This window comes from Oxyura jamaicensis, chromosome 1, assembly GCF_011077185.1.
Source record: "Oxyura jamaicensis isolate SHBP4307 breed ruddy duck chromosome 1, BPBGC_Ojam_1.0, whole genome shotgun sequence".
In the NCBI taxonomy this organism is placed as follows: domain Eukaryota; kingdom Metazoa; phylum Chordata; class Aves; order Anseriformes; family Anatidae; genus Oxyura; species Oxyura jamaicensis.
This window is the reverse complement of record NC_048893.1, coordinates 118,139,556-118,155,534: the sequence shown is the minus strand read 5'-3', so window position 1 is coordinate 118,155,534 and position 15,979 is coordinate 118,139,556. Positions and strand designations below refer to the sequence as shown.

At 36.7% G+C, this 15,979-nt stretch overlaps 1 protein-coding gene and 1 long non-coding RNA gene across 10 annotated transcripts in view; both read right to left on the bottom strand.

Annotated features, from left to right (window-relative positions):
• Positions 1-15,979, bottom strand: part of DMD (dystrophin) — a 1,227,136-nt gene that overhangs the window by 890,266 nt on the left and 320,891 nt on the right. The gene's annotated exons all lie outside the window — the stretch shown is intronic.
• Positions 119-11,268, bottom strand: LOC118170884. Its single transcript, XR_004752913.1, has 3 exons — positions 11,256-11,268; positions 6,274-6,277; positions 119-595 (listed from the first exon to the last, which is right to left on the bottom strand). It is a non-coding gene; the product is annotated as an uncharacterized LOC118170884 (long non-coding RNA).

Sequence of the window (15,979 nt, the reverse complement as noted above, 5' to 3'; positions counted from 1 at the left end):
TTTTTTTCTTCCCTTATATTTTCTGCATTATTATATTTTCAGTAACAACTGAAAATGTATTAATGTATTAATGTATTAAATGTATAAATGTATTAAATGTATAAATGTATTAATGTATTAAATGAATCTCAAAAGAAGGAGGTAATTGCTGGTTGTTTCTGCAAAGTCGCTATAATTGAGAACCTCTACTCAACAGCAGTTATGTTCCGTAGGGATTCGATATTATACTTATAATAATAATAATAATAAATAAAAGCTTCAGTGCTGAATTCTTTTCATTCTTATTTTGTCAACCGTATATTTTACTGAAATCGAATAGTTATTTATAATTACTATTGTAGATTAAGCCCTGTCACTACTTTGATTTCACATTTGTTTTCAGGAATATAGATGTGCATTATTTTTAAGAAGGTTAGAAGAGATGGACAAGTATTTACATATAATTTTTTACATTTATGCTGGCTGTCTTCTTGTCAATTATTTGAAGCTTAACTTTGAAAGCCCGATTTGGCCTCTATGGCCTCTTCACCAAATACTACAGCTTTCTACACAAAATGTCATTAAGAGCTGCATTGTAACAGACTGAATAATAATTCTTAAGTAAAATCTGCTCCTAAACTAAAATATAAACGTGATTATTTTTCACCTGAAGAATATAAATCCAGATTTGAAGGGCCCAAGTCCCGTGCACAAGGATTTATATATATATATATATTATTTTTTTTTTCCTTAAAAAATGCTAATTGTGTTTCAAGGTCAAAAGCCAATTAAACTAAAACATCTGCTCATTATAGTTCTCCAACTCTTATTCTAGCATTATCATAGACTTTAAGAAATAGTGAAAACAAATAATTGTTATTGAAAGAATGAATAAGTGGTTGGACAGGAAATACTGACCAACTAATTAGATGGTTTTAGAAAGCATTTTGATTATCTTGTGTTCATTAAGTTGGTCAAAATTTCAGTTCTTACTAGCCTCATCTGTCTTGTATTTCTAGAAAATCATTGGAGCACAGTTTACTTTTCTGATTTTTTTTTGTTTGTTTTTTAAGAATAGCAGGTCATTAAATGAGGATTTTTTATTGATTTATTTTTACAGTAATTTAAGCAGTGAACACTGTTCACTGCCAAGAGATTGCGCCACAGCAACTACAAAGACATTTTGGGTTCAGGTAATGGGCTACAAGTCAGACGCACATTTCCATTAAGAAGCAATCCATTAGAAGAGAAGTGTACGCAGAGAAAAACAAAACAAAACAAAACTCCTTCATCTCATCTGCATCATAAACACAATCCAAAGCCACTTTTCCCTGACATTCTAAGAAGGCAATCTACAGAAAGATCCAATACTGTCAGAGGTAGCCCAGTCCTGGGGAGCAATGGTTTTCTGCCCCTAGTTCTAGCAAGTAGTGACAGAGTATGCATTTCTACTAGGCACAGACACTATGACTCTAAAGAGACAGAGAGCAGACCCTTTTTCAGCACACACACACAATCATCACTTCAGTAAACATGAAAGGAGAGACAGCACAATCCTGTTCTTCCTGTCTCATCAAGGCCAAAGGCTGCTAGTCAAATCAATACAAACACACACAACACAGGACTTTCTGATAGCTGATCTTGGACCAATTTATTCAGTAACCTGCCCTCAGACCCTAGGGACTGAGGTTTGTGGTCACACTCCTGTGTCCTACTAGCAGGTAGTCAGCCTTGAATTTCACTACTGTTCACATATGCACTCTCAGAATATAGAGCGTAACTACACAAAAAGATAGAAATCAGATTTCATAAGACTGTAGGGCAGACTGCTGTGCAGTCTGAGCACAGAGATGAGTGCAGGGCTCAGTCAGGTAAGTGTACTGACTGGCAAGTTGTTTACAGCCAGTCAGACTCTTTCTCCCTTTTTCCTTCAGTGCTACTACCCTGATCCATCTGGATCCTTCCCTTTACCTCCCTTTGGTCCTCTCTCAGAACATCCCATAATAATTTTCAAATATTCCCACAATCCCCTTAAAACATCCCATACAACCCCCAAATTCTTTTCTCTTCTACCTGCATCCCAGTGTCCTATACTATATCCCTTTATGCAGTGAAACCCCTTCATGAGTGAATCTCATCCTGGTGAGATCTTTGGCTGACTCATCACAGTGAGCTTCCCCAGTTCCAGATACCAACATCCCTGTGATTTAAATACCTTTGTGCATGTATCTCATGATATATTGCATCTTAGAGCGACTTTTGTTTTATGGAGTCATGTGCTGGTGGATGAGATGCCTTCAACAGTTTTGCAACTATAAGCAACATTGAGATAATCATTGAGTTAGTTCCTAGACTGAGATTAAAACATTGTTTTATTTAAACTTTTCTGTTGTGCATGCCTAAAGCCTTACTATTACGCTCAATTATTGAAAAATAACAATCTCCATCATGTGCAAAAAGTTAAAGAAAAGAGTGATAACATATGTGTAAAAATTTTGAAAGTGACTGAAGTACTTTTATAGCAGGCAGTACATCTAGAAGACTTTCATGGCTTGGGCTGTCTCCTCCAACGTTTCTGGAAGGGGAAACTTAGCAAATACTGAAGAGAGGTAGAATATACTTTACACTTGCCTTAGAACTGCTATTAAAGCATGGCAACATTCTCTATCATTACTAGACATCTGTTAGCAATTCCAACAGAAAGTAATTAATTAAAAAAGAACAGGAAAAAAAAAAAAAAAAAAAAGACTATTCGGTCATTATATTTATTTAATCCTCTCCATTTGGTCTAATGTTGGTTCTAGTATGTTTTCCAGATTCCAAGAGTACAGTCTTGTTTGACAATAAGTGGAGACAATTCATGCTTAAAGGGCAAAGTAATAACTATTCTCCTTGAGCCAGAAAAGAGGAACTTGAGAACTCTGGGGTGATGACAAAGTGAATTGCACAAATAAAAACGAACATAAAATGGAAAGCGGATTGTGTGAACTCTGGAAGAGAAAGCACAAGGAAAGAGGCGTCTCTGTTGACAAGGAAAGATATTAATTTTCTTGTCAGCTATGCTGTTATTGCAACTCAGGGAACAACTGAGGAAGAATGAGTAGATGAAGTATCTAATTCTATTGTGAGTGACTCTGCAAGTAATCATAAGCTGCGCTGAGAAACAGTCAATCAAAATCATTGCCCGGAGATTGTTCACCCAAAATATAATATTAGTGAATCTGTAACAGGTCAGTCTGTGCATGACTGACAATAGTAACAATCTTATGACTCAAGTTTGGAACTTTAAGAGAGAGACAGTAAACATATAACTTCCTAAAATACATTCACAGAAATAAAATACCTTAAGGCGTTTTTAAACATTTCATACAAATCAAATGCGTGGATTTTTCCTGGTGGCCAAAAAATAATAAATAAAAATATAATAATAATAATAACAGTAATGATGATACTACTACTACTACTACTACTACTACTACTACTGCTACTAAGTGAGACTTGCTTTAGTCTCACTAAAGAGGTCAGGACAGTGGAGGTCCAGCTTAGGTATAGTGAAAAATTGTAACAGATGTCAGTGAAATTTAGCCTGTAAAGAGAGAGCTCTGTGTAAAAGATAAACACAAGCCTGTTATAATTCTGAGAGGCTTAGAACAAATGTAACTCATCAACTTCTTCCATCTAGAAGTATAAATAGAAATTTGTTATAAGCTGTTTACTTTAGTACCAGTACTACAAATTAAATGCTGCAAATACTCTAGCAATAACTAAGGCTGTAGCCTAGCAACTTGTTGTAAGTGAGAAGCTTTCTACTCATGGATTGCACTTCACTGATATAATGACCTCAATGGAAATGGAAATAATTCCAAGATTAAGGTGAGATGAATGTATCCATAAAATAAGTCACAACTTACAATTGCAACACAGGAATCACATGTAAAATATTATATTTTACTCTATTGCTGCAACAAGTTAAATAGACTTTCAAAACATGGGCCTGTGTATACTTGTGGATTTTCTGCCCCAGCCTTTTTTCCACATGAGATGCTGATGAATACCACAGCACTAAGTCAGACTAAATCTGGATGCTAAAAGAATAAGGTGATGGCACCTCCAACGTCAATGCCTCTGCTTACTACTCCAAGGTTAACCAGTGATTGAAAGATCAAGGCTGATTATGCACACACTAGGCATTAAAATAACAAAACAAAACAAAACAAAAATGCTACAAATAGATGTGAAAATATAAGCATGCATGCAAAGCATGCATGCATTGATATGATGCTATAATGAGTGATATTCTGAGGAGGAAGCAGATGATTCCACTCCAAGGGTACTCATCCCTGGCATTCAGCAGTCTGCATTTTGCTCAAAAAGATTCTAGCAACTTCTTCTGGGAAGCACAGAGAAAGAATTTTTCATCTTACAATTAGAAAAGTAAGATGAAATGCAAGGTTAGGGATTGAGCTGTCCCTGGTTTACACCAATAGCCACAAACAGCTCACATCCTGACACTGAAAGCTGTACCATTCCACATGGTCTTTGCCAGAGTTTCAATTCACTGTGAAGAGGCACAGAAACATTGGTTTGATAACTAAATTACAAAAATCATATGGATTTCCTACAAGTAATTTCAATTTAAGTAGTAATATGAATTGTTGAAATCATCCAGCTTACTTTGACATAAATCTCAGTGAAAGTAAAGAGAGTTCTTTCATCATCCTCACATGTGAATCATTATCTCACAGCAGCTTTAGAACAATTGAACTTCTTTGGACTGAAATATACTTCCCATGCCACATACAAAACCAAAGCATATGAAAGCTTGCCAATTAATTGCATGTAACACATACTACAAAGGGTGATGCAGAATGATGTTGGATAAGAAAGTCTTGCTTGTTGTGACTGTAGGCAAATTAATTTTATTTGACCTACATATTGCTAAGCATTTTAGACATCCCTGTTGAAAAATACCCAGAAGTAACTGTGGATGTTAAAAGAGCTACCTGAGACCAAACTGACTGAAACATACATTCCCCACAGATCCCAAACATCAAGCTCCAGATTCAATGCCATAATCAAGTTTATTTTAATTTGTGTCATTTCCTTTATTGCTGACTGGGGAACTGTAAATTTCAAATCACTCTACTTTGCTTGTATCTCAATTTAATTTGCAAACAAAATCAGTGGAGAAAGGCTGAGTCTGCCTGCTCAGTGAAAAGCCTTAAGACAGACAGCATATTTTTCATGAAAATATTTATGAGGTACACATACCTGACAATGAGTTTTAGAGGAATGCAACAGAAATTATTTCACCCTAGAGATAAACAATGGATCAAAGTTAAGATGCACATACAGATGTTCCTAAGTTGGTATTTGCTAAAAGTGAGTTCATTTATTTTGGAGACTTACATTTTCTGATGCCCTGGACACTGTGTACACCCTGGTAATCATGCCCTTCCCACCTCAACCTAAATTATTTTGCATAAAATCCAAACTTTCATTTTTTATTAAAAACAAAACAAAACAAAACAAAACAAAACAACAACAACAACAACAACAACAACAACAAAACATAAAGGTCAATGTGACCTACCTGTTATACACTTTGATGTATCAGCATTCAGCACAGTAAAATCTGTTCTTTTGACTACACTTCAAGGCATTGCTTATTACTAGCATAACTGCAAATGCATTCCTTTTAATTCACTAATTGGATGTTAATTCTGACCAGAATTCTAACAAGAAAATTATCAAATAACCTTTTGAATTCATATTTGCTTTTATGCATACATATTTTTGTTGTTTGAAATGTTTTATACCTCCATGTGTTGCTCAATTTCTTACGCTTTATTCTGAATGCTTGTATCAAAAGCAGACATTTCTTTTCCCAACTGCATTACATTTTCTAGCACCTCTCTGGGATTCCCAGTAAATTATTCTTAAATTTAAAAATGATTCCCTGTAAAACTCTAAATGATTTCTTCTGACATTATGAAGATATACTACTGTATTCCTATATTTGATGTTCTTCTTCAGCTGGTACTACAAGTGTCTGCACCTTGGCTAATGTCTCCTGAATTTCACCTGAAAGAATTACAGAATCATAGAATCATAGAATATCCCGAGTTGGAAGGGACCCATAAGGATCATTAAGCCCAACTCCTCGCACTGCACAGGTCTACCCAAAAGTTTAGACCATGTGACTCCTCTAAGTGCACAGTCCAATCTCTTATTGAATTCAGACAGGCTCGGTGAAGTGACTACTTCACTGGGGAGCCTGTTCCAGTGTGCAACCACCCTCTCGGTGAAGAACCTCCTCCTGATGTTTAGTCTGAACTTCCCTGCCTCAGCTTAACCCCATTCCCATGGGTCCTATCACTGGTGTTTATGGAGAAAAGGTCTCCTGCCTCTCCACTCCCCCTCGCGAGGAAGTTGTAGACCACAATGAGGTCCCCATTCAGCCTCCTCTTCTCCAGGCTGAACAGGCCCAGTGACCTTGGCCACTCCTCTTAATTCCTCCCCTCTAGGCCCTTCACCGTCTTCGTCACCCTCCTCTGGACACTCTCCAACAGTTTAATGTCCTTTTTGTACTGTGGTGCCCAGAACTGCACACAGTACACAAGGTGAGGCCGCACCAGCGCAGAGTAGAGCAGGACAATCACTTCCCTCGACCGACTAGCAATGCCATGCTTGATGCACCCCAGGATACAGTTGGCCCTCCTGGCTGCCAGGGCACACTGCTGGCTCATATTCAACTTGCTGTAAACCACAACCCCCAGATCCCTCTCTTCTAGGCTGCTCTCCAGCGTCTCGTCGCCCAGTCTGTACGTATAGCCAGGGTTGCCCCGTCCCAGGCGCAGGACCCGGCACTTGCTTTTGTTAAACTTCATGTGGTTGGTGATTGCCCAGCTTTCCAACCTGTCCAGATCTCTCTGCAAGGCCTTTCCACCCTCATCCGAGTCCACAACTCCTCCAAGTTTGGTGTCATTGGCAAATTTGCTCAAAACACCTTCTAGTCCTACATCCAAATCATTTATAAAAACATTGAAGAGGACTGATCCTTAAAGGGAGCCTTGAGGGACCCCACTAGTGACCATCTGCCAGCCTGATGTGGTCGCACTTACCACAACCCTTTGAGCCCTGCCCATCAGCCAATTGCTCACCCATTGTAGAAAATTAAACTACAGGAAACAATTTGTAGTTCACACAGAAAACAGGGATACAAAATTCACATGGTAAAAATAAGATGTATGCTTTGTGTGAACATTTCCTTCTAGTTAAGCAGGAAAAACTTCACACACACACAAAACCCACCTGTTCCTTATCAAATTTCAAAGAATAAAAGCACATACCATGAGGAATATAATAAAATCATCATTCCAACAGTTACATTTGTTATGAAATGCCTGATAGTGTATAAAAATCCCACTCAATATAATACTCAGATTTTTAACATGAAAAACTGTTTAAGAACATGGTAAGGCTACATTGAAAATTGAATATTTTGTCCTTGATGGGGAAAGAGATACCACTCGAAAGTTTGTCTCAGATACTCAATGACTTAAATTTTTGCAAAGTACCAGAAACCATAGGACCATAGAATCATTAGGGTTAGAAAAGACCTCCAAGATCATCTGATCCAGCCATCACCCTACCACCAATGTTACCCACTAAACCATGTCCCTAAGCACCATGTCCAATCTTTCCTTGAACACCCGTAGGGACAGAGACTCTACCGCCTCTGTGGGTAACCTGTTCCAATGCCTGACCTCTCCTTCTGAGAATAAATGTCTCCTAATTTCTAACCTAAACCTCCCCTGGTGCAACTTGAGGTCATTCCCTCTAGTCCTATCACTAGTTGTTACCTGTGAGAAGAGACCAATCCCCAGCTCCCCACACCTTCCTTTCAGGTAGCTGTAGAGAGCAATGAGGTCTCCCCTGAGCCTCCTCTTCTCCAGACTAAACAACCCTAGTTCCCTCACCCGCTCCTCACAGGACTTGTGTTCCAGGCCCTTCACCAGCTTTGTAGCCCTTCTCTGGACATGTTACAGGGCCAAAGTGTCCTTGTAGTGAGAGGCCCAAAGCTGAACACAGTACTCAAGGTGCAGCCTCACCAGAGCAGAGTACAGGGGAACGATCACCTCCCTGGTCCTGCTGGCTACACTATTCCAGATAAAAGCCAGGATGCCATTGGACTTCTTGGCCACCTGGGCACACTGCTAGCTCATGTTCAGGTGAGCATCAATGATCACCTCCAGATCCTTTTCCTTTGCACAGCTTTCGAGCCACTCTGCCCCAAGCCTGTAGCTCTGCATGGGGTTGTTGTCAGCAACGTGAAGGACCCAGCACTTAGCTAGATTGGGCTTACATTTACTGCTACTACCAGCCTTTCAAACATCTCTTTAGAAAATTGTGTATGACTATTCAAAGAAAAAAAAGCTGAGGAAAAAAAAGAAAATAGAAAAAAAAAAAAAAGTAATTTCCTGGGATTTTCAAATATCTAAGTGTTAACGTTTGACAAGAAAATTTCCAAATATGACTCTACAGTCTTGTTTTTGTTCTACATTTGTTTGTAGAAAACAAATGAGGAGTTTTTCATCAATAACCATCAGGATTTTTCAAGCTATTGTTACACAGATAAACTTCTCTGTTATTGAGGAGAACTGATAGAAGTAACTATGAAAACGTCACTTCACTAGGAACGACAGTGCTAAAAAGATACTGGGCCTCATTAGAGCTACTGGATGATCCCATATATATTTGCTAAGAAAATTTCTAAAGTGTTTTTTGTTTGTTTGTTTTTTTGTGGGTGATGGTGGTGAGTGAGCAAACTCAAATTGCAGTAGTTGAAACTGAGATTTTGCCTGAAAGCCTGAATTTGTGTGAAAGCTTACAAGTTAGATGAAACGTGCTGTAACTGCTGCACATGCATGCTTCCGTAAACAGTATTTTAGTTTTGAAGGAGGTGCAGTACAGATAACAAATTTATACCAAAATATTAATTTTTCAGAAAATATTTTAATGCAAAAACCTGACCATTTTATACATCAGTCTGTCTTTAGAAGAGAAACTTAAAAAATGTCTTTAGGTTTCAAGGCTTAAAATTTATTTTCTCACTTTATATCAGAATCTTTAAAACAAGCATAGATATACGTATTATCATTCTTTTTCTTGCTAGAAAATAATGAAAGTTGAGTTTAGACTCATCAAGGCATATGTGGAGGACTGTGGAGGACTTTTTTTTTTTTTTTTCTCCCAGGATATATTAGCTTAAGGAAACTTTCAATATTACCTAGGACTTACAAACTTATAATTTCCTCCCAGCCCAGGAAGGATAAATTACAATAAAATGACAAACAAAATTCATCCTTGGAAAGTAAAGAAAAAAACTTGTGTTAAAAATCATTTTTTTATTCAAAAGTTGGCTGGATATGACCTTGAGCAGCATGATCTAACGTTGAGCTTACATCAAACTTTGAGGTTGGCCCTACTGCGAGCAGGAGTTTGGGCAGGATGACCTCCTGAGAGACCTTACATCCTGAATTATTCTTATTCTAGACATAGGAAATAGTATACAGGAAAAAAAAAAAAAAAAAAAAAAAAAAAAAAAAAACAGAGCATAATTAGGGGAGAAAGTCATAACCTTATTAAGCTTTCAAACAGAATCTAACACAAATTTGTAGCAATTTCCAGAAAGAGAAGATTATATACTGTGTGATTAAAGACAGTGATAATAGAAATGAATTTTCAATAGTATTTTGGATACAATATGTATGGATTTATTAGCATTAAGTTTATCATTTCCTATTATTGGGCTGTTTTCAGCAATGTATGACTTCTACAAAAAATCAGTTGGCTAAATAAATGACCTTTGGGTCATGTGTCCTTGCCTTGGGTACATTTTTATTTTTACTCATGGCTAGAACACTTCTGTCAAAATGGTTGATTTAAAACTTTCACACATGGAGAGAGGAAGTAAAGGCCTGTGAAATGGAAATCACTTTGACATCACAAAAACAGAGAAAACTTCCACAAGCTCAAACATCCAGCGATTGCTACTTTAAATTGGTTTACTGAATGTACTGTAGATAGAATAAAAGTACCAAAAAAAAAAAAAATCCATGCAAAATTGGAACATGGATTAAAAAAAAAATCTTTAAAAGTATACATCTCAAAGCAAATTTATGTAAAAATTTACTTTCAAGCCTGCAATAATATCTATTATATTGGCTAAACTATTAATATTAAGTTGGAAAAAGTTCTATCATTAAGAAACTAGATTTTGGAATGCAACTGCATTAGTCAATATGAGAAAGGTCTGTATTGGTTAAAATGAAAGGAATGTTATTTTAACTGTAGAGAAAATTAGCCACTTTGTCACAATGCAAAGAATGGATGCTCATGATCCTCTTGTGTGTTTTAGAAGCAGACATAATATTGATCCATATCATTTTTATTCTCTTCAGGTATGGTTTGCAGAAAGCCTGCCAACAAGCCACCAACTTCACTTGCAAAAATTCATTCCAAAATGAAATATTGAAGGTAAGTCAGTTTTGTCGGAGCCTTTCCGTAAAGAATGCTGTTCTTACTCTGCAGCATGTTTGGCATGCTGAAGTTTATTTAGCTCTAGAGTTATATAACTTACTCTTTCCAAATATTACCAGACTAACAGCAAAACCTCATAATCTGTGGGTTTAACAGTACTTTGCTTATCACCCCCAAATTATTTATTGAAGGATGCTATCAGGGTGAAAAGCCATGAAGCTTATTGTGTTTCATAAAAGTTCAAATGAAATGAATCTGTGAATCAATTCACTTTGAACTAGGAATACTCTCTCACTCAAATACATTCAATTCAGGGCAACCCAGAAGTCTTAAAATACTTATTTCAAACTACCAACAAATCATTCCTTTAATGATGTACATGAAAGGAACAAGAACACTGGTCACTCCTCTGCTGCTGCTGTCAGAGGACTTTTCAATGGCACCATTTCTCAGATACATGTCCTATATGTAGGAGAAGAGCAAGAAATGGATGTTACAGCTATGACACCCTTATAAAATATTGTTTATTGGTCTCTCATGCTTTTAGTAATAGTGAATATTGTTTTGATGCATAGATATATAATTTCTGTTTAATTTCTTTGAGGTGGTTATGTTTCGGTGCTTAAAAGTAAAATATCTATCTACTCCATCTTCTGTAGTATGATGAGACTTAGTAGGAAAAACACTATAAAAATAGTAATAAATTTATTGTTATTATTTTTTTCTGGGACATGTGTTAAGTAAGGTTTTTAAATGGTGTTGTCACAGTCTCAGGGCTCTTTCTAGGTCAAAGAAGCAACATGTGCAAACTCACAGCCACTCTGAGTACATCCTCGTGTTGTGTATTGCTATTTTATCTCTTTCTGAAAGCGGTGCTGGTGCTGTCTGGAGTATTTCCAGACAGCATATAGTACTCTACCAGAAGTGTTTTGGGGGTAGCATCATTTCCAAACATCTATCAACTATGCTGTTTTTGAGAACAATATCAAGAATAGCTCAGTATTAAAGATTTTTCACATGTGATGCTGGGTGTGGTGGTATTCAGATCTCAGCTATCACATCTGGAGACACATCACTTTAATGTTACTGGTGTTAACTTTCCTAGCTCTTTGATCAGCACATCAAAATATTTGCATGGCCAAGAGATACTATATGCACTTCTTACCACAGAAATGAACAACAAAACTTTAACAAGAGTACACTAGCAGAATATAATAGGCATTTTTGAGGCACCCAATGACTGTGTTAAGCCTGTGTTAAGGTATGATCTGGTATGATCTGATCTGGGTTTTCAGCTGGGTATCAGGTTATGTAATGACATCAGTCACTCAGGACATAGCTCTGGCAGAATAAACAAATTTAACATCTCCAGCTACACAAGCTGACCATCCTTTGTTTATTGGAACTTCACCTAAGCTTTCAATTTGCAGATGACTTATTTCATGTACGTAATTTATGAACTCTTATTACCATTAAACTACATTATTTTTGTAACTATTTCATAATTTTGGATATGAAATATTTTTAAATGCATGATTTTAAATGTCTGAAATTAAGCTAAAACAGAAATTTATACAAAAAATTAGTCTTTCAGCAACATCAGTCTAAATCTTTTACTCTAGCATTAGTATTTAATTTCCACACACAAAATATCTGTGTGCATCTGAAAGGTTTATTACACTGTTAAATATTGTAACCTCCAGAAAAGCTAAATTAACAAATCCCAAACTTTAAAAAGAGTCTAATATAGATTAGAAAAGAAGCTAATTGCTAAAAGATGAAAAAAAAAAAAAAAAAAAAACTTGATTGATTATTTTTTTGTTAAGAGGAAAACTAACATCATAAATCAATAGGACAACATGCAAGCTTAAGGATGTAAAATGATCCCTCCAAACAGATTAAATAAATGGGTTGCATTCTGAAAATTTCTGTTATTTGTCAAGGCTATAGAGTGTTTTTGCACAAGAAAGCAACTCTGCAATCTCAGGATTACAGCACACTCTAAAATCTATTACAGCCTTAGATTCCCTGCTACTTTTACGAGTTCTCACAGTTCAGAATTACTGTGAGCACTGGCAATGATTATGCTCTTTGAAGAATCCTAATTGCTGGAATGTTGTAACATCTGTGGCAGACTTAGCTCTGTTTATTGATGACAGTTTGAGTTGCGAAAATGTGAGAAGTAAAAACTAACAAAATAACATTAGGCATGGACATATGAAAGAAATATCACTATTTTCAAGCACATTTTGCCACAAGCCTGCCCATGCAGAAAGACAATATGAGACTTCCAGAGAATAAAATGCTATGATTGGCAGGAAATGACATTGTTTTGTGAAAATTTCCACAATTCTACTTTCTCACTGTTATATTTGTTCAAACCATATTACAAAATGTCTAATATTTCTATAAAGTTTAAGAATTGTGGCAACTGACCAGAGCAGAGCATAATATACTGAATATATAACTAATTAATTAGTGATCAAGTTGGAAAGCATACATTTCACCTGATGCCAAGTCAGTTTTTCACTAAGCAAATTTTAAAAAGTAAATTGAAAATTATGTTTAAACTTCAGTACACCAAATCACTGTGGTGCTGTGAATGAAACAGGTTTTAATTTCAATTGAATAGCTGAATTTTTAGTATAGTATTCCATAACATTTTGGTTTAGATGTAATCTACGACTTTATTCAAGTGTGTTCAAGTCGTGAAAAGTTTTAAGTTTTTAAAATTGTGTTCTATAATATCAATCTTCATATTTCCATGGAGTAGCTGTTTTGTTTCCATTTCAATGTAATAGGCATCTATCTCGAATTCCCACAGTAAGAAGTTTAAAACGAAATGGCTTTAATATCAATACATGGTTGCATGTGTAATTGTCAGTGTTAGCCTTGGCTGTAATGACTATAAAGGTAGTAGAATTCAAGATCTTAACAGAGGTGATGAAGGCAAGCAGCACAATGCAGACTCTGAACTTAAGGAATGAAGGTTACAGTTAGTTCAGATATTCTGTAGGGAGACAGCTCTGAAGGGCAAAACAAGGCAAGAAAGTTGACAGGTCTTTAAGGACAGTTTCCTCCATTCTCAAGCACAATTAAACCCAGTGCTCTGGCAAGTGAGTAGATGGCTCAGGTGCCTGGCTTGGCTGAGCAGGGAACTCAGGAATTCCAGCTGAACTAAAGAAAGAAGCCTCCCCAAGAGGACAATTAAACACTAGACCAACAGGATCAACTTACTCATGCTACCCAGAGAAGCAGCAGATCTCTGCTCTTTAGGAATTCTCAAGACTCAGATGGGCAAAGCCCAGAGTAAGCTGGTGTGAGCTCTTTATTGATGCTTCTTCAAGCAGAATGCTGGACTACAGACTCCCAAGGTCCCTGTAGTCAGAATGTATCTATGAAACTGCATCTCAATATTTTTTTTATTGTGAACTATTTTCATAGTATCTTCACTATTTTCAGTGCCTCAAAACCAATGTACACACAACCCTTATTGCCTCAGCTGATATTAGGTGAGCTTATACAGTAAGGCTAAATAGGCAAAAATTCTTCTACTTCCTATGACTTTTCTTTCAATAGTCTAAGCCTACTTTTGAAACAATTTTAATTGCATTTGATTTCAACATTGCAACATTTATGTGTCCCGTTTTGGGCTGGGTGGGGGTAATTTTCTTCACAGAGCTTCATTTGGTGCAATGTTTTGGATTTGTGATGAAAATAATCTTGCTAACACACCAATGTGGCCGAACAGTGCTTGCACAGAGCCGAGGGTTTTTGCATTTCTCAGACTGCCCTGACAGCAAGGAGACCGTGGGTGCACACCGACTGGGGTGACACAGCCAGGACAGCTGACCCTGCCTGATGATGGGAAGTAGTGAGTGAATTCTTTGCTTTGCTTGTGCATGCAGCTTTTGCTTTCCCTATTAAACTGCCTTAATCTCAACCCATGAGTTCTCATACTTTTACCTTTCTGATTCTCTCCTGCATCCCATTGGAGGTAGAGAGCGAGCAGCTGTGTGTGTCTGCTGGGGTTAAAGCACAATATGAAAGTTGTGTAGAATAATAATAAGAGTAGTGTAAGGGCAAGCAATTCTAAGACTCTTGTGATAATGTAATAGAACTGAGTTTGATTATATTTTTATGACTTTATATCTGCTACCCATGAATTCCAACAGAATGGAATGCTGACATCCCCTTACACAAAATCTTTATCTTAACTTCTTTTCCATTGAACTCCTTGTAAGGCCAATATTCTCTGATCATTTTTAATGCTAATCTTTTAGTCATTAATATTTTTTCATGACACAGTCCTGTTGAATCAGGGATGTCAAATTAAAGCATAAGTAAAATAATGTACCAAGATAAAACATTACAGCCTACATAAACTAAATAGCAATTTTTGATGTATATACAGAAAATTAATATGCGAGGGACAAGGAAGTTATCTTGGAAACAATACACACTCCAACTGATGCTATAATGAGCTTTGAATCAGGGAAGTGACAACAGAACAGAATCCTCTAAAGTGTATTCAATATTGGAGGAGAGAGGCAGGCAGGAAAGGAGGTTCTCCTAGAAGAAGACATTAGAAAGAAGGATCTGAACTTGAGTACTTGCTCTGTTGACCATGGAACAAACCACAAGAGTTTTCTCAAGGTCTCAGCTGACTAGTGTATACCATTTCTCCATCTGCATTCAGTCTCTCATTGTGAAATCCAGTTTTCAGAGATGACTCATTAGACTTGAATAGGTGACACCCTGGGCTCTAGAACACTGGATTACAGTGTTCATTTTCTCTCTGTGTATCAATTTCTCATGTAACACATCTTCTCTCAACTCCTTTTCCCTAGCCACTTTCCCAAACTCCTTATTAAGCTAATAAAAGCCTTCTTCATCTTTGTGCCTAATCTGAACAACAACAAAAAGATACTGAAAAGGTCTCTGCTTCTGGGAAAAAAAAATAAAAATAAAAAAAATAAAAAAGAGTTGTTTGCAAAGCTGTCCTCTATTATTTCAGGTGTTAAAGCAGTAACAGTACTAATCTAAAAATCTATCTAAATCTATAATCTATCTAATCTAAAGAACATCCAGCTCTTGGATTTGCATAACCATCAATGTCATCAAAATAAGTGGCGAGCTTTTTCTGGGTATGGAGCTCTTCTGACCAGATTCTTAACACTGCACTACAGAAATGCAACTATCCTGCTTTATTTTTGCCAGTTTTTCATTGCTCTCATCATTTTCTGCCCTCATAAACAAGCTGGGAGCTAGTTAAATGAGACGAACCACCTGGATAACTGTACATGCAAAGATTGTGATGATGGCTAGAGGTAGTAAGCAGTGCCAGGTTGTCACCTTCTCAGCTGAGCTCGTTACTATGTTAATTTTAACCCCTATGCAAAACTGAACTGCATTCCCAGTGTTCAAATCTCACCTGCCCAAGACCACATACTGC